This window comes from Oryzias latipes, chromosome 17, assembly GCF_053564925.1.
Source record: "Oryzias latipes strain Hd-rR chromosome 17, Olatipes_Hd-rR_3.1".
Taxonomy (NCBI): Eukaryota; Metazoa; Chordata; class Actinopteri; order Beloniformes; family Adrianichthyidae; genus Oryzias; species Oryzias latipes.
The window spans coordinates 15604867-15631034 of NC_136253.1; the positions used below are offsets into that span (position 1 = coordinate 15604867).

General features: G+C 45.7%; 1 long non-coding RNA gene across 1 annotated transcript; it reads right to left on the reverse strand.

Annotated features, from left to right (window-relative positions):
• Positions 1–363: 363 nt before the first annotated feature.
• LOC144986735 (uncharacterized) lies at positions 364–2201 on the reverse strand. Its single transcript, XR_013650591.1, has 4 exons — positions 2029–2201; positions 1447–1504; positions 1239–1300; positions 364–445 (listed from the first exon to the last, which is right to left on the reverse strand). It is a non-coding gene; the product is annotated as an uncharacterized LOC144986735 (long non-coding RNA).
• Between the last annotated feature and the right edge of the window lie 23967 nt (positions 2202–26168).

Genomic DNA, 26168 nt, shown 5'->3' on the forward strand with positions numbered 1-26168 from the left:
AACCGTACCTTAACGATAAACAACCAGTAAGCCTATCTGCTCTATGCTGCTTCATGGTCTTACCCCCTTTCCCCTCCGATTATCACCCTCCTACCCCCCCCTCTCTCTAACGTCCCTCTCTCTTCTTCCCCTCTTTCCTTTTCCGTCCGGTCCAACACCAAAGATTTTCAAACATGATTGAAATTAATAAAGTTTGGCCTCAATTACAAAAGGGGTTTATTCAGACATACCTTTGGTTTGTCTGAAGATGAATAACCCCTCTTGTTAAAATAAAATATGTTCAACACAAGAGGCCCTCAGCTCTCATCTGTTTGCCTAGCTGTTGGACAGGACAAGTTAAAAAAAAAAAAAAAAAAAAAAAAAAAGAAGTTGGAGGCATCTTCATGCAGATAAACAGGAAGTGCAGGAGGACAAGTGCCCGTCTCATGTTCACGTCACGCTGGTCCTAAAAGAATAAAAGAAATATCCATTACCTTTGAAGCAAATGCAGAGCAAACACTTCCAATATTTATTTAAGGAACTTTAAGAAATAATAAAATGATACCTTTTCTAGATGTCTATTTCTAGTGAGAGTACAATACAGTGTTCATGGCATGATCCACTTCAGGTCAAAGACCCAACATTTTTAAGGCAAGTTACACCTTGGCTTCTTACAGCTGTTATCCGTTTTTGAATTATGCACATTAGAAATTCACCTGGAGGTCATAAATCCTAACCAAGCTGGCCAGTTCCTGTCTGTTTTGGTGGACTTTGGCTCAGAAAAGGGCAGCTTTAAGTTACACAAACATGTAAAAACTGCACAATTTCCTCTGACTGCATCTACTCTACATAAATCCATTTCAGATCTTGACAGATGAGTTTTCATGGTTTCAAATGATGGAATGGTCCTAATGCAACATCATTTTATTATTGTAATATACTGTCATAAAGACATGACAATATTCCAAAGTGTCTCCACATACATGGCAGTGGAAACACTTTGGAATATTTGCTATGTAGTACTGCAGTATTATATGTAGTACTGCATAGTGCCAAAGTAACAGAACACAACTTGCACCTCCATTCCATTGTGCCACCTTCAGCCTGCAATCTAAATATGTTTAGTTCAAATGTAAATAATTTCAGCTCTATTTAGACCTTTGGCTAGTTAAAATGTGCATAAATGTTTCCATGCTGCCGTATAAATCTAATAATGGTAATAGTTCAAGATGAATATATTAAATAAGTATAAAACTCACCCACTGACACCTCTTTTCTGGTGAAATGGTGACTTTCTGGTGAACTTTCTGAAGTTCAGTATCTGAAAAAGTCCAAAAGAGATTTTTCAATGTTAAAAAATGTTTCAATTATATTCTGATCAAAAAACATTTATTGCACTACACAACCTATTGCATTTTTTGTTTTTTAAATAGCTCTAGACAAATAACTGATCAGGAGACAAGTTACCTGGCTGGCCTTGGCGTCTACCTGGAGGTGAAACACTGAACACTCTGTAGTTCGGTACCTGAACACAACACGAGCACGTTGATTAATTTATTTTTACAAAAACCTTTTTTATAACGGAGATCAGTGATTTATAAAAGCTTAAAGCTGCATTCAAAACCCAATGTTTCCATGTAGCAACCAGGCTTAAAACTGTTGGCGGTAGCTCCTCCCACACAACCGTTAGAGGCTTTGAGTGACATTTTTGGACAAATGTCCAGCAGCAAACTTTAGCCACAGACAGAGGCCTCCAACGCGAATTTCACACGCGGATCATGTTTAGTGTGATTGCAGCATAACAGATCATTTCTACCTCTGAAAAAAAAAAAAAACCTCATCACTGTCGTAACTTACGGGCAGAAATGCATTTTGGGTTTGGCTCGCCATACGTCTGCTAATATGACAAACTAATCATGTATACATTGCCACATTAAGCTCTAAAACAATCGTAACACACATATGTTTAAACAACAGTAAACCACATTTACGGTAGTATAAGAGCATTTTTAAAGCATTCATTCAAAATAAACCATGAACGATACTTACCAAATTAAATCAGGGCTGAAGACAAGACGGCACCATCAGCGATGAGGCGGATGAAAAAAAAAACCCGAGGTTGGGGCGTCTTGAAGCGGGACGAAATCGCAACGCTTTGCAGAAAAATAAAATGCTCGACTTTCAATTTCAAACGTCGCATACTCGCATTCGGCAAATCCAACATGGCCACCTGAGCTAACGTAGAGAAAACGAAAGACCCTCCCACCAGTACGTGATGACGTCATGACGCTACTTCAGGGATCTTAAAATTTTTGAGTGCTAGATACAAATAAGCTTTAAAATATTTAGCACTGTTAAGTTAAATTTGAAAAAATCTTGATAGAGCTTAATACTTTATAGTTGAATCAACTACAAAATGACATTTAAGTTGTGTAACCTTAATAGTTATGAGTCAGTACAAGTGATAGGGTTTAGAGTGTGTTCAAAATGGGAGGTGGCGGCCTCTCGTCCAATCAGAGCACGAGAAATCATCTGCCTTCCGTTTCATGCAAAGTGCCTTCCTTTTCATTCAAAGTGCCTTCCTTTTCATGCAAAGTCACTTCCGTTTCATGCATACTCCTCTCTCACACACACATATAAACTCTTCCTCACACGTTCATATATACTTGTCTTTCACATACATACATTCTTTTTTAAGAGTGACAATGAGAGTGAGAATGTATGTATGTGTAAAGTAATATATATGCATGCGAGAGAGAGAATATATGGGTGTGCAAGTGAGAATATATGTATGCGAAAGAGAGTATATATGACTGTGAGAGCAAGAATGTATGAATGTGAGAGAGAGAATATATGGATGCGTAAGAGAATATATGTATGCGAAAGAGAGTATATATGACTGTGAGAGCAAGAATGTATGAATGTGAGAGAGAGAATATATGGATGCATAAGAGAATATATGTATGCGAAAGAGAGTATATATGACTGTGAGAGCAAGAATGTATGAATGTGAATGGTTCAGAATAAATAATGTCTTATACGGCCCCTCATAAATTTGCACACAGCCATTGTCTTTTCTACAAAAAACAGCCGTTGTTGTCTCTGCAGATTAAGTGCAGGAGGAACTTTTTCTTCTCAGAACTGATGCCAAAATTAAAGCATTGCTGCTGATCACCGCCAGCAGAGAAAGTGTGTGTGGGTGTTAGCCTGCATGGGAACAGAGCAGACTCTTCCTGGAAGGGGCTAGTTCCCCGCATTCATGTGTATTAATGTGAGGACCCAATCATTAGCTGCGTTTTCATGGGCAAAAGTAATCCGAAAGAATGCCTGATCGGAAGGAAAATGCGTCATATAAACACGCAGTTCGTAATAGTCTGCCCAGATCAGACTCGTTCTGATCAAAATTTCTTTCCGATCTAGATAGGTGGGTTATGCCGATTGTTGATCCGATCGTTGTGCATGTAAATGGTTAATTCCGTTCGTGTGTCACTTCTGCTCTGGTTTAACGTCATGCATAGACGGTGTTTCGCTGAGAGAAAGATTTGGAGCTCAAACAGGACTGACCGGCTGCTCTGCGGAGGCCCGGTAAAGGCACCGCTCAGCTCTCGCCCCGCTGGCTCTCCGCCTCTCTCCTCTCCTCCACCCCTCACGAGCGGGGTGCCGGGAAGGAGCGCTTAGTGACCCGTGACTTCTGGACCCCGCGTGGTCCTGGTTTATATGCCGGTGGACCGAACAAACTGTGTCTCTGAGCAGAGCAGCTGGATTAATAAGGGAGGAAGCTTTGTTACGTGTGCGTTTTGTTGTTTGTCTGTGTGACTGCGATCCGTCCCGCCGCTCTCGGTCAGCTGCTGTCAGGGAAACCGTGTGTCTGAGCAAAGTTCGGACTTCCAGTTCACACAGCGGCATTGGGGCGGTGTGCAAACTTTTCAAAGCAGAATGTCGCTCAGCTTAGAAACCGTTCAAACAATCATGTGGATTTGTGTTTCCAGTCGTGTACCAACAAAATGAAGGCTGATTTTATTCCCACATATTTACATGCAGCCAAGATGCAGATTGCGGCATTACCCGCATGAGTTTATGTTAATCAAAGGCTAAATGTTGTTAGCGCTTGTTAGCCTCTCCTGGGAGCTCCGTTCTTCCACAAAAAAAGCACTCACCACACGGATTAAAAAATAAAATGATTAGCGAACAGGTGCTTCATAATATTCATAACATTAATAAAAACAAGTTTGGAAGATCATCTCGTATATTACAGAGCTGCTGCATAAAATGTATAAATCCTCCTGAGACCCGGCCCAGTCATTTATGTCCTCTATAATGGACATTTTGTTTACCTGTATATTTCTAAGGAATTAAGAGATACCTTTCCAAATCCTATTCTATTCTGTAGAGGACATCCTGGGCTTTCCAGTGATGTGTCATGTGATGAGTTTGCATGCTGGGGACTTTAAGTTTTACCTCTACAAAGATGGCTTCCATGCCATTTACCTAATTTTATGGAAAGGTGAAAGGCAAGTCAAATATTCTGTATCTATTCCTTTTTTTACCATTATAATTATATATATTCTTGGTCATAAACATGTTAGGAACAAAATTTTTAGATCTTAAAAAAGTTTCAAGTTTTCGGTTTTAAAACAGCAGGCATTTAATGAATGTCCACTGTAGAGGACACCGGGACCATTTTAATGTATTTAATGACTGCCCATGATTTTAGGAGAAAAAAGTGAAGCAGAGAGGATTCTATTGTCATGGTTCGCTAACTTGGCAGACCCAGTTGCTGGAACCCGAAAGAGGACAGGAGGTGAATGGAAGTAAGTAATTAAGTTTAATTGTTCCAGAATGGTGACATAGTTCGCTCTGGCAGGAGGGTGGCGAAGCTGGGGGGACGTCGAAGTTCCGAAGCGAGACGTGGAATTGCGGCTGCGGCTCCCGACGTGGCTTCGGCTCGGCTGTGGCTCTTGGCGTGGCTGGAGGTTCGGCTATGGCTCTGGACGTGACTGAGACTCCGTGACGAGGTAGGCGGCTTCTGGTGATGTTCTGCTCGGTTGTCTCTTGATTCGAGGTGTCCACTCGTGGGCATGAAGGTCCTGGAGACAGGAAAACGTACGTGAGGCATGGACGAGATACTAGACATGAAAAGACAGAGAGGAAGACTAGACTAGCACCATCAGGGGTAACGATCTGGCGATGAATCCTGGTCTTGAGGCTCCTTAAGTAGGTCGGTAAGGTGATGAGATGAGTGGACGCAGCTGGGATGAATCAGAGGCCAAGCAGAGAGGGGAGGGGGAGGAGAGCTGACAGAGGCACCATGACATCTATGCCAGATAGTTGAGAGACATTCAGATTTGGAGCTTTCAGGTGATAAAAAGGATGAGATTCAGCAAAAAATAACTGTTATTTTTTTAACTAACTTGATTTTTATGTTTTTTAAACGTCCATCATAACAGGTTTACACCTGTGCTACCAGGGCGCCCTGCCTATCAAGATGACGCCAAAGTTTGTGAATACCGGTGTGGGTACCGGATGTTCTCGGGTTGCCAGATGTTCTCGGGGTCCTTCAGGGTCCTTCCAATGAGTTATATCACTAAAGAAGACATCACGTGGTTCCTCATGGGAGGAGAGCACCGCCATCTTGGTGAGGTCAAGTTTTGAAGACCAAACCACTTTTTATAACATTTAATAAAGAGCTCTGTTTTTACTTTCAATCGCTTCATTATATGAAAAAGAAGAATGGCTTGAAATTGCTTAGTTTTGTTCAAAAATACAAACTTCACGAGTACCCCTAACTTAACTATTTAGATTTTTTCTATGTTCCTTTATTTTATATTACTTATGTTTTTATTTATTTGTGTGTTATGTTCATTGTTTCTTTTTTTTTTTTTTTTTTTAACTTGTCCTGTCCAACAGCTAGGCAGACAGATGAGAGCTGAGGGCCTCTTGGGTTGGACATATTTTACTTTAACAAGAGGGGTTATTAATCTTCCGACAAACCAAAGGTATGTCTGAATAAACCCCTTTTGTAATTGAGGCCAAACCTTATTAATTTCAAACATGTCTGAAAATCTTTGGTGTTGGACCGGACGGAAAAGGAAAGAGGGGAAGAAGAGAGAGGGACGTTAGAGAGAGGGGGGGTAGGGGGTGATAATAGGAGGGGAAGGGGGATAAGACCATGAAGCAGCATAAAGCAACAAGTTTACTGGTTGTTAATCATTATGGTAAGGTTCAAATGTAAAAAAAAACAAAAAAAGGGCGGAGCCTGTCCACACACACACTCAAATGTTATAAACACACCTGTTAGTTGCAAAAATGTCCACCTGTCGACATGTACACAAAACAGATAGTGTTCACACGCATACTTATGCCTTAAAACCAACTAGTGTGAAATATTTCAGTCATTCAGTCTGTTGAGCTAACACCTGTGCTCAGGTGAGAGTGCCCACCCATCCCCACCCCAAGACCCCCACCGCACCAGCAGCGGCAGCCGGAATCCCCCCAACGCCACACGGGAACCGGCAGGGAACAACCGCCGCCCGGGCGACCAAGCCCGCCACCCGGGCCAGGGCCAGCAGGGCCGCCGCAAGGCCCCCAGAGCCAGAGAGCAGGGAGGCACGGAGGGAAAGAGGGCGCCGCCCCAGCCCAACCAGGAGAGCAGCCCCCCCGCCGCGCCGGGAGAACCCAACGCAGGGCCCCACCGGAGAAGGACGCCCACAGCCCCAGACGAGCACCCCACCACCACCCAGGAGTTCCGGGCATCCCCCCGCCCCAACCCCAGGTACGAGCCAGGACCCCCCAAGGGAGACCCACTCCGCACTCCAGGCAGCCATCCGCCCGGCCCACGGTTGGTCCAGGGAGGAGCGAGGCAGGGGCCCGCCGCCCCCGCCCAGAAGGGGGGAACCCCGGGGAAAAAAGAGGGCCCACAAGGGGTGTTGTAAAAATGGCCCGACCAGGCTCGGCCACAGTTGGAAATTTGGCGGGGCCCAGCACTCAGGAGCAAGGACCAGAACCCACCCCCCAGGGACACGAACACCCCCGGCTCAGATGTAATGTGAACCCCCCCACCGCGCGGAGAGAGCACCGCCGGGCCCAGGAAGCCGGCACCCCGGGGACACAGCCGCCGTTGCAAAGGGGCCCGTACCCCCCACCAGGGAAGAGGCAGGGGACAGATGGTCCTAGGTCCCACCTTCCTTGCAAAATGTGTGTGCGTGTATGTGTGTTTGAGAGAGTGTGTGTGTGCATGTGTGTGTGTTTATGTTGGGATGTATATATTGAGGGGGGAGGGGTGTGTGTACTAAGGGGGGTGCGGTTAAAATTGGCGGGTAGGGCACTAAGGGGACGTCTCCTGATTACTCACAGTGACGTCCCCTCACCCTCCCCACCAAGGGGCCCTAAATGTCTAAGGTGCGGTTAAAATTGGCGGGTAGGGTGCTAGGAGGACATCCGCTGCTTGCTGGCAGTGATGTCCAAGCACCCCCCCTACCAAGGGCCCTACATGTCTAAGGTGCAAATAAAACCGAAAGAGGGGGGGCCCACTCCATACGGCAACCACAGGAAGGGGGTCACTGCCTAGTAAACCCCCCCCCCCAAGGCTCATCGCAGGCTAAGCCCCCCACCCCCTCACCCTATTATGAGGTTATATGAGGAAGGGGGTAAGTTGGTGACAGATGATAGACTGTCCCCCGGTGGTCAAACAGCCGTCCCCCGCCCCCCCCCAGCAAGGGGGCCAGGCCCACCCAGCCCCGGGGCCCCACCCCCGGAGGCGCAGACACCCCAGGCCCAGCACCACCACCCCCACACAGAGAGAGGGGAGCCAGAAAGCGCCGCCCCCCCCCGGAGCAAGCCCAGGCCCCCACCCCCAAACGCCGGCCCTAGAAGAGCTCTGGTCAGGCCTCGACGGGACCGAGGCAGCCAACCGGCCGGGGAAACCGCCGATGGCCTCAGCGGAGACCCCGACCCGTCAACCCCCCCTGCCCCGTACCAATAGTGCCCCCCCCCCCCCCCTCCCCCAGAATGCCCCCCCACAGGACAGGGCCGACAAGACCCCCACCCCACCCCACCCCCAGACCCCGCAGCCGAAGCGGATGACACCCAGAGCGACCGGGGGCCCCAAGAGGGTTGTCCCGTCCCGCCCCAGAGCCAGGGAAGGGCCGATCCCAGCCCCAGGTGTAGACGGGAAGCCCATCCAGCGCCGCTGGGCCCCCCCCCGAGCAGCGCCCCCCGCCAACCCCCCCCAGCACAGGCAAAGGGACCACCCCCCCAAGCCAAGCCAGACCACCACCCCACCCCCCCACCACGCACCCCCACACCCAAGCCCAGAGGACCACGCAGCGCCCCAGGCCGCCCCACCCAGGCGCCGGACCCGACCCCCCGACCAACGGAGCCCCCACCACCCCCGGCCAGGCACCGGAGGCCCCGACCCCCACCCCGGCCCACGGCAGAAGGGCAAGGAGCAGCGACGACCATGCCCCCCCCACCCCCTAAGTCACGGAGTTAGCTATGGGAGACCAGAGAGACCGAATTCTTTCAAAGTTACTTGAACTTTGGGCTGACATTTTTTCCAAGCTGATATGATCAAGCAGCAGATTTCTGTGTTGACTTATATTTATATTTTTTTTGCTTTTCCAATTTATTAAAATAGTTTTTTTTAGCAATGCAAAGAGTTATGAAAATGATAGAGCCTAATCCTCCTTCTACATCGATGGCATGTTCATTGTTTCTTTTTTCCCCTCTATTCTTTATTTTCTATGTTAATATATTATGTTTGGCAATGGTGACTGATCTTCGAAGCAATATTCATTACATTGTTATTGTTCGTTGTTAACGTTAATGTCATTGTTAATGTATGATACCGCAATTGTCAATAAAGTTTGAAAAAAAACTTAGCGACGTTAACTCATTTGTCGTGGCAACTTACAGCCAATCAAATAGTGTGACGTCATCATTGGTCGAAGGACCCCGAAGGACCCCGAGAACATCCGGCAGCCCGAGAACATCCGGTACCCACACCGGAGTCCAATCTCTTACTTTTCACAGTACATTGATAACATTTTCAAGGATCGGTCTTTGAAGTAGTTGTGTTCCAACTACCGGGGAATCACACTCCTCAGCTATGAAGGTAAAAATGTGTCACCTCAGTCCCACTGATGTTTCTATTGTTGTTTTGTTGTTGTTTTCGTTTTCCCTTCTATCTCTTTTTTTCTTTCCTTTACTCTCCCCCCCCCCTCTCCCCCCTCATTATATGTAAATCACCTGGAAGCAACTCATCCTCGGTAAGTATTTATTTATGCACGGAACGGGCGCGCGCACACACAAGCGCACACAGGGGCGTGCACATGCGATCCCGCACACACACGCCGACATACTGCAATCACCTCACACAGGCTCTCATAGGACGCACGCGACACGCAGCTCACATAGCCAGAAAACGTTCACGCGCACAGCGCTTCTCAATGCGGGCACGCGCACACGGAACGGTACACAAGCACTACTTAGCTTTACACCTTTTCAGTCAGAGCAGTTATGAACAGTCTTAACATCGTTAGCTGGAATGTGCGTGGACTTGGCTCTGAGCCAAAGAGACTGAAAGTGTTAAATCACCTGGATGGTCTAAAAGCAGATATAGCTCTACTGCAGGAGACCCATTTATCAAATTCTTTGAATCACCTTATGTGCTGCTTACAATTTCCAGTTATATACTCTGCCAGTTACAACTCCAAACAACGAGGAGTTGCTGTTTTAATTAATAAAAATCTTAATTTTACTCATAAGGATACAGTTACTGACCCAGAAGGCAGATTTGTAATCATTAATATATCCATTCAGAATAAGGACTATTGTATAGTGAGTATTTATGGTCCTAATGTTGACGACTCTTCCTTCTTTCACAGATTCTTCACCTCACTCTCAGTTCACTCTGACTCCACAATCATTATAGGAGGAGACTTCAACCTTGTTTTGGACCCTGAACTTGACAGACTCAGCACAGCAGCAAACCAGCGTACATGGCGATCTGCAAGTATTCTAAAGCAGTACATGAATGATCTGGGTCTCTGCGACGCGTGGCGCTCATGTCACCCAAACACTGAAGGGTTCACCTTTTTTTCTCCAGTTCACTATTCACACTCCCGTTTAGACTATTTATTAATCAGTAACTCTCTTTTAAAAAATATTCAAAGCTCCAATATCCATCCAATCATTATCAGTGATCATGCACCAGTCTCTGTAAACATTTCTAGGGAAAAATCCACACCCTCTGGTACAACCTGGAGGTTTAATACGTCTCTGTTAAAGGACCAGGAATTTCTTGAATTCTTTAAAAAAGAATGGGCAACCTTCCTAGAATTCAACAATACTCCAGACATCCCACCGTGCGTTCTTTGGGAAACAGCAAAGGCAGTCATGAGAGGGAAAATCATTTCTTATTCAACGCACAAAAAACGCAAAGAGAAAGCAGATTTATTAGAATTAGAAAATAAAATCAAAACCCTGGAGACTGCTTATGCTGCTTCTGCACAGGAACACATTCTGGGAGATCTGAAAAATTTAAAGCTGCAGTTAAATGACATCATTAATAAACAAACACAATTTCAAATACAAAGGCTACGACTTGAAAGATTTGAAAACTCTAATAAATCTGGCAAATTTCTGGCTAATCAGCTTAAAATTAACAGAGAAAAATCATCAATCACCTCTATTATGGACCAAACAGGAAATGTCACCCATGACCCGGTCGAAATTAATAACGCATTTGAAAACTTTTATAAAAACCTGTACACACCGCAGATCAATCCGTCAGAGCAAAGTATTGACTCATTTCTTAATAATGTAAACCTACCCAGGCTAAATGAGGATCAAATCACAAACTTAGATTCTCCGCTCTCGCCGTCTGAACTTCATGAAGCTCTGTTACTTATGCCCAATGGTAAAGCACCAGGGCCTGACGGCTTTCCTGCTGAGTTTTATAAAGAATTCTGGGAACAACTGGCACCAACATTTTATAAAACTGTCACATCTATTAATGAGAGCCAATCAATGCCACCTAACATGAACTCAGCCAACATAATTCTTCTTCTAAAACCAGACAAAGATCCCACTAGTCCTTCAAGCTATCGCCCTATTTCTCTAATCAATGCAGATGTAAAAATTATCTGCAAAGCACTAGCACAGAGAATAGAAAAAATCACTCCTCACATAATTCACTTCGACCAGACTGGATTCATCAAAGGCAGACACTCGGATGATAATGTCCGTAGACTAGTTAATATAATAGACTTTACCACCATTAAAAACCAGGAAATGACGGTACTATCGCTGGATGCTGAAAAAGCCTTTGACAGAGTTAATTGGAAGTTCCTTATTGCTGCCCTCCATAAGTTTGGTTTTGGAGAAGCATTCATCAATTGGATCAAAATATTATATCACAACCCCAATGCATCAGTTAGAACTAATAAACAGACTTCAAACAGTTTTTTTCTTGGAAGAGGAACCAGACAGGGCTGCCCACTCTCTCCTTCTCTTTTTGCTATATTCATTGAGCCTTTAGCTGCAGCAATAAGACAGAATGAGAGCATTATAGGAATAAAAACCAAACACAGCCATCATAAAATTAGTCTTTATGCGGATGACATATTACTGTTTTTAAGGAATTTACATTCTGTAAATGAAACAGCAATGATCATAAATGAATTCTCCTCCATATCAGACTATTCCATTAATTGGAATAAGTCTGTTTTATTACCACTCAACAGGAATATGGAACAAAGACTCACAATTCCAGTTAAAACAGGAAATATCAAATATCTGGGTATCTACTTTTCCCCCAAACTATCAGAACTGGTGCAGCTAAACCACACCCCATTACTGAAAAGCATACAGGACGATCTAACACGCTGGACCAACCTGCCTTTGTCACTTATGGGCAAGGTAGCCACGGTTAAAATGAAAATCTTACCCAAAGTTAATTATCTCTTCTCAATGATTCCCACACAACCGCCATTAAAATGGTTCAAAACATTAGACTCATCCATATCAAGCTTTTTATGGAACAACAAACCTGCAAGAATTAGTCTAAAAACTTTAAAATCTGCAAAAAGCTGTGGAGGATTAGAACTACCTAATTTCCACAAATACTTTCTTGCAAATAGATTACAATATATCTTAAAATGGTTAAAAAATAATCCAGAAACCAACTCATGGTTAGACTTGGAACAGGTGTTATGTGGAAAGATCAACCTGTCACAGCTACCATTTATTAGCCAAACAGTTAAAAAACAGGATTGTTTCAAAAGCATTAATATAAATGCCACCTTAACAGCCTGGTGGGAATTTCTCAAAATATCAAAATCATCAATTCAACCGTGCAAAATGACACCCATCTGGAACAACCCGGACATCCTTATTAACAAAAAAATGATTCACTTCCCAGCTTGGCAAGCAGGGGGCATAAAACAACTAGAGCACGTAATTATTGATAGAAGATTCATAACCCCCCAGGAACTTCAAGACAAACATGGAATAAATAACTTCTTGGAATATCAGCAACTTAAATCAAGTATTACTAAAAAGTATAAAATTAAAGACGACGATTTAAAGCTACCAGATGTAGTTACCACTCTGATTAATTTTTCAATGAATAGAACTCTCTCCAAAATTTACAAACTTTTATGTAATTTAGATAACAATATTGCCCTTCCAACAAAAAAATGGGATGCAGACTTGAGCATCAGCACAGATGAAAGCTTCTGGTCAGAACTTTGTCTAAACACCTTTAAACTGACAAAAAGTCCAAATCTGCAGCTAATCCATCTCAAAACTCTTCACAGAATTTACTACACTGGACAGAGGATGTTCAAGATGGGTCTCAGTAACTCAGACATTTGCGAGCACTGTGATAATAATCTACCCGACAGCTACATGCACGCACTGTGGTTCTGCACTCCTGTCCAGGCTCTCTGGCAGCAGGTATGTGCCGATTTATCAGTCTGGCTTAAGGTTTCAATCACTGCCTCACCGTCACTTTGTGTGCTTGGTGACATGAGTGCCATCGATATAGAAGAAGGATTAGCATCTATCATTTTCATAACTCTTTGTATTGCCAAAAAAACTATTTTAATAAATTGGAAAAACAAGAAAAATATAAACATAAGTCAACACAGAAATCTGCTGTTTGATCATATCAGCTTGGAAAAAATGTCAGCCCAAAGCTCAAGTAACTTTGAAAGAATTCAGTCTCTCTGGTCTCCTGTGGTTGACTCCATGACTTAGGGGGTGGAGGGCTTGGTCGTCGCTGCTCCTTGCCCTTCTGCCGTGGTTTGGGGTGGGGGTCGGGGCTTCCGGTGCCTGGCGGGGGCGGTGGGGGGCTCCGTTGGTCGGGGGGTCGGGTCCGGTGCCTGGGTGGGGCGGGCTGGGGCGCTGCGTGGTCCTCTGGGCTTGGGTGTGGGGGTGCGTGGTGGGGGGGTGGGGTGGTGGTCTGGCTTGGCTTGGGGGGGTGGTCCCTTTGCCTGTGCTGGGGGGGGTTGGCGGGGGGCCCTGCTCGGGTGGGGGGGGCCCAGCGGCGCCGGATGGGCTGCCCATCTGCACCTGGGGCTGGGATCGGCCCTTCCCTGGCTCTGGGACGGGACGGGACAACCCTCTCGGGGCCCCCGGTCGCTCTGGGTGTCACCCGCTTCGGCTGCGGGGTCTGGGGTGGGGTGGGGTGGGGGGCTTGTCGGCCCTGTCCTGTGGGGGGGCGTTCTGGGGGGGAGGGGGGGCCCATTATTAGTACGGGTCGGGGGGGGCTAGCGGGTCGGGGTCTCCGCTGAGGCAATCAGTGGTTGCCTCGGCCGGTTGGCCTCCTCGGTCCCGTCGAGGCCTGACCAGAGCTCTTCTAGGGCCGGCGTCTGGGGGTGGGGGCCTGGGCTTGCTCCGGGGGGGGGCGACGCTTTCTGGCTCCTCTCTCTCTGTGTGGGGTGGGTGGTGCCGGGCCTGGGGTGTCGGCGCCTCCGGGGGTGGGCCCCTGGGCTGGGTGGCCCTGGCCCCTTTGCTGGGGGTGGGCTGGGGGACGGCTGTTTGACCACCGGGGGACAGTCTACCAGCTGTCCCCAACTTACCCCCTTCCTTATATAACCTCATATTAGGGTGAGGGGGTGGGGGGTCTAGCCTGCGATGCGCCTTGGGGGGGGGGCTACTTGGGAGTGGCCCCCCTCCTATGGTTGCCGTATGGAGTGGGCCCCCCCTCTTTCGGTTTTATTTGCACCTTAGACATGTAGGGTCCTTGGTAGGGGGGGTGCTTGGACATCACTGCAAGCAAGCAGCAGATGTCCTCCTGGCACCCTACCCGCCAATTTTAACCGCACCTTAGACATTTAGGGCCCCTTGGTGTGGAGGGTGAGGGGACATCACTGTGAGTAATCAGGAGATGTCCCCTTAGTGCCCTACTCGCCAATTTTAACTGCACCCCCCTTAGTACACACACCCCTCCCCCTTCAATATATACATTCAAACATAAACACACACACATGCACACAAACACCCTCTCAAACACCCATACACGCACACACATTTTACAAGGAAGGTGGGACCTGGGTCCATCTGTCCCCTACCCCTTCCCTGTTGGGGGGTGCGGGCCCCTTGGCGATGGCGGCCGTGTCCCTTGGGTGCCGGCTCCCTGGGCTCGGCGGTGCTCTCTCCGCACGGTGGGGGGGTTCATATTACACCTGAGCCGGGGGTGTTCGTGTCCCTGGGGGGTGGGTCCTGGTCCTTGCCCCTGGACGCTGGGCCCCGCCAAACTTCCAACATGGCCGAGCCTGGTCGGGCCATATTTATAACATCCCTTGTGGGCCGCCCTTTTTTCCCCGGGGTTCCCCCCTCCTGGGCGGGGGCGGCGGGCCCCTGCCTTGCTCCTACCTGGACCAACCGTGGGCCGGGTGGGTGGCTGCCTGGAGTGCGGAGCGGGTCTCCCTTGGGGGGTCCTGGCTCGTACCTGGGGTCGGGGCGGGGGGATGCCCGGAACTCCTGGGTGGTGGTGGGGTGCTCGTCTGGGGCTGTGGGCGTCCCTCTCCGGTGGGGCCCTGCGTTGGGCTCTTCCGGCGCGGCGGGGGGCTGCTTTCCTGGCTGGGCTGGGGCGGCGCTCTCTTTCCCTCTGCGCCTCCCTGCTCTCTGGCTCTGGGGGCCTCGCGGCGGTCCTGCTGGCCCTGGCCTGGGTGGCGGTCTTGGTCGCCCGGGGGGCAGTTGTTCCCTGCCTGTTCCCGTGTGGCGTTGGGGGGGCTCCGGCTGCCGCTGCTGCTGCGGCGGGGGTATGGGTGTGGGGGTGGCTGGGCGCTCCTCCTCCTTCTTTTCACATTCCACCATCCATTTTAGAAGAACATAAACACTCACCTGAGCACAGGTGTTAGCTCACCTTTGCACTAATAGTTTGCATGATTGAATGAATGAAAGATTTCACACTAGTTGGTTTAAAGGCATAGGTATGCGTTCGTGAACACTATCTGTTTTGTGTGCATGTTGACATGTGGACATTTTTGCGGCTAGCAGGTGTGTTGATAATATTTGAGTGTGTGTGAACAGGCCCCGCCCTTTTTGTACTACATTTGAACCGTACCGTAACGATAAACAACCAGTAAACCTGCCTGCTCTATGCTGCTTCATGGTCTTACCCCCCTTCCCCTCCTATTATCACCCTCCTACCCCCCCCTCTCTCTAACGTCCCTCTCTCTTCTTCCCCTCTTTCCTTTTCCGTCCGGTCCAACACCAAAGATTTTCAAACATGATTGAAATTAATAAAGTTTGGCCTCAATTACAAAAGGGGTTTATTCAGACATACCTTTGGTTTGTCTGAAGATGAATAACCCCTTTTGTTAAAATAAAATATGTCCAACACAAGAGGCCCTCAGCTCTCATCTGTTTGCCTAGCTGTTGGACGGGACAAGTTAAAAAAAAAAAAAAAAAAAAAAAAAAAAAAATGTGTCAAAAAGAACGCACTTGTAGTTTTGATTTGAGAACTTGTAATACAGAATCTGAATACTTGTGCATCAAAAATCTGCATCTGTGTGTAAAAATCTTCTGCTGTGAACTGACAAATTTCCAATTGCATGTGTTCATTTAGAGTTACAACTTTAAATCTGTGATTACAACTGCTCAAATGTGCTTCTGCGTGTGCTCCAATCTGCTGCCGCAAATCACAGGGGTGCTACAACTGCGCTCTGACCTCTGACACATTCCTTGCGAGAAACTTGAGTCAAAAGTGATCTGTGTCCGATAATGGGACTAGGGGGGGAGGGAGGGTAAGAGGAGTCGGAGTCAACCAATCAGAGTGGTGGATTCGGAGAACTTGGTCAAGTTAGAAAGACCTTCACAGATTCACACTTCCTGCTTCAATAACTCTTCTGATAAACGTTCATATGTGACAGCAAGTCTCTCAATCATTTTGTATGAACACAGAGAGTGAAATAAAAATGCATTCCTACAGAAAAACTTAGTTTTCTCCTGCATTTTAATGAGAAATGATCTCTTCGTGCTTTGAATGCAGACATGCAGCTAGACGGCTGCGAACGGACAGGATCAGGAAGATGATTGTAGCAGGACAACAGGGCCAGGGCTATGAGCAGCTTTATTATAAATCATATGGATAAACATTTGAAAAAAATGTATTAGATTAGATAAATGCGTTCTCCGCGACGTTCCAGGCGACAGCGCGGCGGCGCGCGGCTGTGGCGGACTCAGCCCGCTGACTGAGCGAGGGCGTAGGGTGTCGCTGGTACGCGACACCGCGGCTAGACGCCGAGCTCCGCGGAGGAAAGAAGAAACGAGGATCCCGCTGACCGACGGCGGAGCACACTTGTCGCTCGCGGGTGCTCCGCGCTTGTCCAGTGGGATCCTCGGCCTTTCCTTCGGCCTCTCCTTCCTCCGCGGAGCTCGGCGGCTGGCAGCGGTGTGACACCGTGCTATTTGCCCTCGCTCAGCGGGCAGCCGCTGAGCTCTGGAGGAAATAAGAAGCAAGGATCCCGCTGACAGACGGCGAGGTCTACGCCCTCGCTCAGCGGAGGAAAGAAGAAGCGAGGAGTCCGCCACAGCCGCTCGCCGCCGCGCCGGAACGCGGACTCAGCCCGCTGAGCGACGGCTGGGTATGCGCGAGCGACAGGTGTCAGCGGGATCCTCGTTTCTTCTTTCCTCCGCGGAGCTCGGCGTCTAGCCGCGGTGTCGCGTACCAGCGACACGCTACGCCCTCGCTCAGTCAGCGGCCAGCCGTTGCTCAGCGGGCTGAGTCCGCCACAGCCGCGCGCCGCCGCGCTGTCGCCTGGAACGACGCGGAGAACGCATTTATCTAATCTAATATATTTTTTTCAAATGTTTATCCATATGATTTATAATAAAGCTGCTCATAGCCCTGGCCCTGTTGTCCTGCTACAATCATCTTCCTGATCCTGTCCGTTCGCAGCCGTCTAGCTGCATGTCTGCATTTAAAGCACGAAGAGATCATTTCTCATTAAAATGCAGGAGAAAACTAAGTTTTTCTGTAGGAATGCATTTTTATTTCACTCTCTGTGTTCATACAAAATGATTGAGAGACTTGCTGTCACATTTGAACGTTTATCAGAAGAGTTATTGAAGCTGGAAGTGTGAATCTGTGAAGGTCTTTCTAACTTGACCAAGTTCTCCGAATCCACCACTCTGATTGGTTGACTCCGCCTCCTCTTACCCTCCCTCCCCCCCTAGTCCCATTATCGGACACAGATCACTTTTGACCCAAGTTTCTCGCAAGGAATGTGTCAGAAGTCAGAGCGCAGTTGTAGCACACCTGTGATTTGCGGCAGCAGATTGGAGCACACGCAGAAGCACATTTGAGCAGTTGTAATCACAGATTTAAAGTTGGAACTCTAAATGAACACATGCAATTGGAAATTTGTCAGTTCACAGCAGAAGATTTTTACACACAGATGCAGATTTTTGATGCACAAGTATTCACATTCTATATTACAAGTTCTCAAATCAAATCTACAAGTGCGTTCTTTTTGACTCATTTTTACCCTCATACTCAGCCTCCCTGGGAAAGTCTATAGGCCACAGTACTGGAGAAGACAATCGGTCCGATAGTCGAACCTCAGATCCAGGAACAACAGTTCGGTTTCCTTCCTGGTCGTGGAACAGTATAACAGCTCTACACCCTCTCTAGGGTGCTGGAGGGAATGCAGGAGTTCGCTCATTCAGTCCAGATGTGTTTTGTGGATTTGGAGAAGGCGTTCGACCGCGTCCTCCGTATCATGTGGAGGGTGCTATGGGAGTATGGGGTCCGGGTAGCCTTACTGAGGGCTGTCCGGTCTCTGCATAACTGGAGCAAGTTCTTGGTTGACATAGCCGGCAGTAAGTCAAACCTGTTCCCGGTGCACGTTGGAGTCCGGCAGGTCTGCCCTTTATCACCGGTTCTGTTCATAGTTTTTATGAACATAATTTCTAGGGCATAGCCAGGGGCCGAAGGGGGTCTGGTTTGGGGACCACAGGGTTTCATCTCTGCTCTTTGCAGATGATGTTGTCCTGTTGGCTTCATCAAGCTGGGACTTCCAGCATGCATTAGGGCGGTTTGTGGCCGAGTGTAAAGCGGCTGGGTCAGCACTGCTTAATCTGAGGCCATGGTTCTCGACCAAAGAAAGATAGTTTGCCATCTCTATGTGGGTGGAGTGTCCCTGCCCCAGGTGGAGAAGTTTAAATATCTTGGAGTCTTGTCCATGAGTAAGAGAAGACAGGAGCATGAGATTGACAGGCTGATTGGAGCGGCGTCCATAAGTGTGCGGTTGATGTACTGGTCCGTTGTGGTGAAGAGAGAGCTGAGCCAATAAGCAAAGCTCTCAATTTACCGGTCGATCTTCCTCTGTAGCAGATGGTCCAACAAATAACAAAAGAGTGATGCAGAATTTTATTGTTTTAGAACAAAATTTAATGTTTTTAGGGTGAATATAACTCTAAAGATTTAATCTGCTCCTTTTTTCTGATTTTCCAAATTGACTTCTATTTTCACAGAAATATCGTCCTGTTGTCCTCTACAGTGGACGTGTTGGGAAATTAAAACAAAAAATTGTAAGGTGTTTATTTAGGCCCAAATAGATAGGAAATCACAAAAAAACAGAAATTGTAAGACACTTTTTTTCCTCGGTTCTCAGGAGGACATGACAGCAAAGGTTTGTTTACTTTGGGACTCAATTCCTTTTTCTGGTATTTTCAACACTACTGCGCATGCCCAAATGATTTATTCCGACTGGACGTGTGACCATGTGAACGTTTTTTCTAATCGGAAAAAGTTTTTCTGGGCCCATGTGCACGGTTGAATTTTAATCCGACCATTGATCCGATCAATATATTTTGCCAATGTAACCGTGGCTATTGTCATGGATTGGGAGGCGCTGGTGATCTAAGAGCAGCTATTTAGAGGAATACTCAGTAATGGATCAAGATACCGCTTTGCGGTTATTTTTTGTGAGGAATTAACCTTTTAAAACACTTTGAAGCTTAAAAAAGTTGTTTTTTCATGATATAGGTCCTTTAAACCTCTTATTACTGAAACTGATATAAAGCTCAAATTTACAACCACCTGACTTTATTGTGCTAAAGGAGCCATAAATAAGGGAGGAAAGAGCCACAGGACGACAATCCGTTCTGGAATATTGTCCATTGGTGAATACTGCTTCTATTTTCCACCAGAGGGCGACATTGTGAAGTGGGCGGGGCTCTCATTCTGCTATGTGTTCAACATTAAGTCAATAAGAAGTGGTGCTGTGAAGAGAACAATTGTCAGAGTGAATGTTGAACATCAGCTAGTTTCTGCTGTTGATTGAAACCTTGTTGTACAGATGGAACATTGGCTGTGGATTCTTCTTGCTGCTCTTTTCTTTGGTAAGACACAAAGATCAACATGTTTCCTCTTCAAACACTTCAACAAATTACTGAGCTGTACATTAAGAGCTGTTAAAGCTGCTGATTGTTGTCCTTTAATCAATCATCTTTATTGATTCATCTCTTCCTATGCATGTTCTGTTCTTCCTCAGAGTGTAAAGGAGAAGACAAAGTAAACCAACCAGGAGTAGTCATTGATGCTGAAGGAAAGTCTCTCACACTCAACTGTACCTTTGAGACCATTGACACATTTCCATATTTGTTCTGGTTCAAACAAGAAGTGAACAGTTACCCAAAGTACATTCCTTTTCTGACTGAAGTGAAAATCTCTGCAAGATGTGCAGCTTCTTCTGCTGTAGCTGCATCATGCTCACGAATACAGACCTCCAATTCTGAATGCACGGCTCTGAAATTTCTTTCACTGTTGCCTTCTCTGGTTTAACCCATCTTCCGAACAAGTCCTTCAGCCGAACATAAAACTCACGTGGTGTCTCTCCTTGATCAATCTTCAGGGATGTGAACTGGCGTCTGAACAGCATGGATCTGAACAGCATCTCAACAGACTCTTGGTAGAGGATGTGCTTGGACAGCACTGCCAGCAAGCAGCAGATGTCCCCTCAGTGCCCAACCGGCCAATTTTAACTGCACCCCCTTAGTACACACACCCTTTATCCCTCAAAATATACACTTCAACACAAACACACATACATGCACACACACATACTCGCAAACACACACATGCATTTCACAAGGAAGGTGGGACCTCAGACCATCTGTCCCTTACCCCATCCCTGGTAAGGGGTACTGGGCCCTTGGCAACGGCGGCCGTGTTCTCTGGGTGCCGGCTTCCTGGGTCCAGCAGTCCTCTCTCGAAGCAGGGAGAGGGATCCCTGAGTTTTCTGGCAAGACCAAGAGCTGGCAATCACATCACATCTGAGCCAGGGGGTGTACATGCACATGTGGTGTGGGTACTGGTCCCTGCCTCCTGGACCAACCGTGGGCCGGGTGGGTGGCTGCCTGGAGCGCAGGTAGGTCTCCCTGGGGTGTCCTGACTTGTACCTGGGGTGGGAGGATGCCCAGAACTCCTTGGTAGTGATGAGGTGCTCATCTGGGACTGTGGGCGCTTTTCTGGGGCGGGGTCTCGCATTGCACTGCTCTCCTTGTTGGGCTGGAGCTTGCACCCCTCTGTCCCCCCCCTGCCTCCCTGTTCTTTGGCTTGCTAGCCCTGGCCTAGGTGGCGGATATGATTGCCCGGGGGGCAGTTGTTCTCTATCTGCTGCCGGGCGGGTGTTGGGGGGGGGTTCTGGCTACCGCTGCTGCTGCGGCGGGGGTCTTGGTGTGGGGATGGCTGGGCATCTTTTCACATTCCATCATCCATTTTAGAAGAACATAAACACTCACTTGAGCACAGTTGTTAGCTCACCTTTGCCCACATAGAATAGAATGAATGAGATGTTTCACACTATTTGGTTTGAATGCATAGGTATGCGTGTGGGAACATTATTTGTATTGTGTACATGTTGACATGTGAACGTTTTTGGAGCCAACAGGTATGTTTGTGGCATTTGGGTGTGTGTGCGGACAGGCCCCGCCCTTAGACATGTATTACATCTGAACGTCACTGTAATGAGTATGACCATCCAGCAACTTGTTGCTTTATGCTGCTTCATGGTGTTACCCCCCCCCCCCCCCCCCATTCATTCTATAATCATCCTCCTACCCCCCCCCCCCCCCCCTAACATCCCACTCTCTTCCTCCCTCCTTTCCCTTTCCATCCGGTCCAACACAAAAGATTATCAAATATGATTAAAATGAATAAAGTTTGGCCTCGATGACAAAAGGGGTTTATTCAGACATACCTCTCTGCTTTGTCAGAAGATTCATAACCCCTGTTGTTAAAGTAAAATGTGTCCAACACAAGAGGCCGTCAACTCTCGTCTGTTTGCCCAGCTGTTGGCCAAGACAAGTTAAAAAAAAGTGGACGAGGTACCAAAGTGACACCCAAGACGTCTGCAGGAAGTTTCTGTATGTAATGTATGATTGTAATCAAGATATTGCCCAGAAGTCGATTTATACCAGACGACACCTTGAGAAGTTCTTGTTATTTTTTTGACAAACAGCAAAAAATGCCCCTTCAAGTGGGATGCTTCATGAACATGTATGTTATAATCAGGCATCCCCACAGTAATACAGTTAACAAAACAATACAAAACCATCTATGTGAGTGTGTGAAAATAAAGCCTTAGCTAGTGCATTATGCGTTTAAACTGCATAATTATAGTTAGCTGTATGATTTACTTTTGGCATCTTCATCTAGTTTGATTGTCAGGAGTACAATCTCAGCAGTGATGTTTAGTTTCCTGCCATGGTTAAATCAGCAGTTATCTGTGAAATGGCGATCACAGGCAAGAAGTTGCTGGCTGGTCTGTCATTTGCTCCCGAAGATGAACTCCAACCGTTTCTGACAACCGTTTCTTTAATCAATCATCTTTATTGATTCATCTCTTCCTCTGCATGTTCTGTTCTTCCTCAGAGTGTAAAGGAGAAGACAAAGTGATCCAACCAGAAGGAGAAGTCATTGCTGCTGAAGGAGACTCTCTCACACTCAACTGTACCTTTGAGACCATTGACACATTTCCATATTTGTTCTGGTACAAACAAGAAGTGAACAGTTACCCAAAGTACATGTTGAAACGTTACTCAAAAACAAAAGAAAATTCTCCAGAGTTCAAGGAAGACAGATTTGATGCTGAACTCAAAGACAAATCAGTTCCTCTGAAGATCCAGAAGCTTCATGTGTCTGACTCTGCTGTGTACTACTGTGCTCTGCAGCCCACAGTGACAGGAAACAGTGAAACTCTGAACAAAATCAGTATCCATCACAACCGCCAGTTAGCAATATAATTTAATAAAGAGTTGCATGCCAACAACAAGCAGTAATGTTTTCTTCCAAAATTATCCAGATAATGCTCAGATCTACATTTTAGTTACAGCAGGTGAATATGGACCAGTGGACTCAGTCTGTTTCTAGAACACATGGTTCTGTATCTACAACAACTTTCTGCAGATAAACACAGAAAAACTGAGATAATCATCTTTGGTCTATAGAAACTCAGAAAAAGTGTTAACAGTCATTTTCTATCTCTTTCTCTGAGGTTATACATCTCAGCTTTAACATCAACTCAGACTTGAACTCCAACAGTAAAATTAAATCTATAACATCATCAGGATTTTACCATCTTAAAAAAGAGAAAAAAAGAGAGCACTATACTACAGTAAGACGGAGTCAGAGATTTTAATGACGGCGTATGAAGATTATAAACCCATAAAAAAGTAATACGGCTGCATCAGCAAAAGAAAGAGTTTCTGCTTGGAGAAAAAGAATGGACAAATTAAACGCATGAGTCTCTATCTCATTTTTGTTTTCATTGTCACGCATAAAAATATATTTTTTCTTATCCAACTTAAATGAATTACTTCAATTGGCAACAAGTAATTGAGTTAAATTTATTCAACCTAATTTCTTATGTCTATAAAACTCAATAATTGTTTATACAATTTAAATTTACATATTTATCTAACTAAATGTCATTTTACTCCAATTCAATTAAATGTTTTTCCATCTTCATTTATTGTACTTCTTGAACTCTCATATGTCTAAGTTTGAGCCTGCAGATTTTTCTCATTGTTATAACATTAAAATAACTGATGCAGAGTAAATTAAAAAACATGTCTCAGACACTTATGACATGACTCTGACTTTGACTTCAGGTAATATAATATTATGCTGCACAAGTGGTGCCAAATAAACTCATCATCCTATTCCGTCCTCTCACTTATGATGCAGAAAGAATTAAACATAACTGGACAAAATAACGCAGCAAAACACAGTAAAACAGCTAAACAACTAAACATTTTTGGTCAAAAACCCACACTTAAACCCAAATACGTCCAGACAGGCAAAGGAAATGGTATCCCACAATTCCTTGCGCTGCCGATCTATCAGCAGCACCAAAGACCAAAGTTACACCTACTTGATTTAATTAATTCGAATGAAAGTAAAATAACTATCTGATGCGTGTTATTATACGTGTTACGTGTTATTTTTAAGTTGACTGAAAAAAAATGAATTATCTTAACTGACGCAAATAATTAAGTTAGATCAAAGTAAAAAAGTTTATCTTTAAAACATCCATGCGTGGTCTTATCACCCTCTCATGGTGGAAAAAGTATTTTCTGAGCTTCTTCATCCACTAAATCTTCTTCAAATGGACACGAAAGGCTGCTTCACCTCTCTGAAAACAACTAACCTACAACTAAACCTGCTCAAGACCAGGTTATGTTCAGAGCTTGAGTTGCCATGGCAACTTGACATACCCTGAAACATACCTCCATTTCTGGAACTGAAAGCTGAGGTTATCCGTTTCCTTAGCCTCAAACTTATCGTCGGAGCTAGCATAACCTGCTTCCTGGAATGCCCCCAGGGCATTCTTGCTGTGAGGAGAAACAACTGTGTAACCTCTGGAAGCGATTCTGGAGCATAATTAAAAATAAAAGTCAAAACCACAAATGCTTTTTCATTTTCAAAATGAAGCTGCATTTTCTGACTCAAAATGAAAATGAAAAAGCCTTCCGCCTAACCGCTTTTTCTTTTTCTTCTTCAACACTGCTTATTCTGTCACTTCATTAAAATTACAAAGAAAATGGTATTTGACATTTCATTTTCACAAAGTTCTCTAGTAAATTTGTAGCAAAATTCATTTAGAAATGTCTAATTTTACAATTAAAATGGATTAACAGAAATTATTTTTAATTTTCTAAATGTAACTGAATCAAATGACTCAACATTAAAATAAAAAATCAATACTTCAAAATGCTTTTTCACTTTGTTCTTTAACATTGCTTATTCTGTGACATAATTAAAGCGAAAATGCAAAGAGGGGATTGCATTTGCTTTTTCCAAATTCACCCCGCAAAAAGTGTAGCAAAATTCAATCCCAGGCAGCATTTCCACACGGGAGGCAGGGCGATGACGTCAGTGCTCACTCGGTGTAGCTACATGTTCTGCGCTTCCATAGTAACCATGCAACCCCACAAAAAAACCCTACAGTAAACCTCATATGAGGTTAAACAAAACAATCCTGCTCTGTGAATTAATAGCTGCTGCTAAATGCACTGAAAAGTCAACCTGTAACCATAAGGAACAAAGGACAGACAACTCCTCAACTGGAATGAGCTGTTGTTGGCCCAACCAGTTAAATATTCTGTGACAAATTAGTAACATAAATAAACCATTATAAACAAAAGTCAACATGGATTTAGAAAAATACAGAAGAACATCAATAGTCATGATTGATCTCTGTTTATTGTGAAATCATAAAAAAAAATTTTCTTCTTATTTTTTTTTCTCTTCAAACTTGTCCTGTCCAACAGCTAGGCAGACAGATGAGAGCTGAGGGCCTTTTGTGTTGGACATATTTTACTTTAACAAGAGGGGTTATTAATCTTCAGACAAACCAAAGGTATGTCTGAATAAACCCCTTTTGTAATTGAGGCCAAACTTTATTCATTTCAATTATGTTTGAAAATCTTTGGTGTTGGACCGGACGGAAAAGGAAAGGAGGGTAGATGAGAGAGGGACGTTAGAGAGAGGGGGGGGGGGGGGGGGTGATAGTGGGAGGGGGGGGTAAGACCATGAAGCAGCATAGAGCAGACAAGTTTACTGGTTGTTTATCATTACGGCAAGGCTCAAATGTAGTACAAAAAGGGCGGGGCCTGTCCACACACATTCAAATGTTATCAACAAACCTGCTAGCTGCAAAAATATCCACATGTCAACATGTACACAAAATAGATAGTGTTCAAAAACGCATACCTATGCCTTTAAACCCACTAGTGTGAAATCTTTCATTCATTCAATCATGCAAACTATTAGTGCAAAGGTGAGCTAACACCTGTGCTCAGGTGAGTGTTTATGTTTTTCTAAAATGGATGGTGGAATGTGAAAAGAAGGAGGAGGAGCGCCCAGCCACCCCCACACCCAGACCCCCGCCGCAGCAGCAGCAGCGGCAGCCGGAATCCCCCCAACGCCACACGGGAACAGGCAGGGAACAACCGCCCCCCGGGCGACCAAGACCGCCACCCAGGCCAGGGCCAGCAGGACCGCAGGACCTAAAAATCATAAATTTTCTAGACAAAAAGAAAAATGCAACAAAAACTTTTGTTCAACTGAAACACGTTCAACACTTTCAATCATGGCTTTCTATCTGACAAACTGAAGATAAAAATGATCAAAGGAGCCATTTTAAGTTTGACTTTGCATAAATGAAGAA